Source organism: Etheostoma spectabile, chromosome 4, assembly GCF_008692095.1.
Source record: "Etheostoma spectabile isolate EspeVRDwgs_2016 chromosome 4, UIUC_Espe_1.0, whole genome shotgun sequence".
Lineage (NCBI taxonomy): Eukaryota > Metazoa > Chordata > Actinopteri > Perciformes > Percidae > Etheostoma > Etheostoma spectabile.
Window position 1 is genome coordinate 29,711,994 of NC_045736.1, and position 741 is coordinate 29,712,734.

General features: G+C 37.2%; 1 protein-coding gene across 1 annotated transcript in view; it reads right to left on the reverse strand.

Moving 5' to 3' along the window:
- rnf207a (ring finger protein 207a) overlaps positions 1-741 on the reverse strand; it is a 27,385-nt gene that overhangs the window by 3,562 nt on the left and 23,082 nt on the right. The window lies entirely within an intron of this gene.

The window sequence follows — 741 nt, forward strand, 5'->3', positions numbered from 1 at the left end:
TGTGTGTTTATGGTAATGGAGGAACATGTCAACCAGTGGTCAGCAATGGGGCTCAGTGAACAGTGAAGCTCTATGACACAGATGAATAAAATACACATATAACACTTGTTACACTAAATAATTTACCATTGCTTGTGGTGTGTTCATGGGATTTGTTGACAATACATTCATTTACTAAGCCTTATCCTTTAAAGGTGTGGTAGTCACTGTATTACTGACGTTGTTTGGCAGAAATTCCACAATCTTTCACCATATAGTAATTCCAGTGGTCTAAGAGAAAACTTGATTTCTGCACCTCTTTGCTCTGTTTTCAGGCTTTAGTAAATCTATCCCATAACAGCTGACTTTGGTCAATCACAGGTCAGTTCAAATAGAAAGAGAAAGAGAGAGAGAGAGAGAGCGTTCCTATTGGCTGTGACACACGGGAGAGGGTGAGCTGCAGGAAAAGGTCTCACTCTACTTCAAATTCTTATGGTTTTTTTGGCGTTCTACTCACTGCAGCTTTCACGTTAAACCCTCCTGTTGTCCTTGGGTCAAATTTGACCCCTTTAAAAAATAGCTATATCTGAAATATGGGTTTCTTTTTAACCAAATTACCACAAAAAATGGATTGGATCCCATACAAGTAGAATTGATCACTTTCATTCCTGCCTAAACGCATCTGTACGTTCCTCTGATCTTAACCATTAGTCAAAATAATTCATAATTTCATTTTTTTTTAACTCAAATATTAGGTATAAT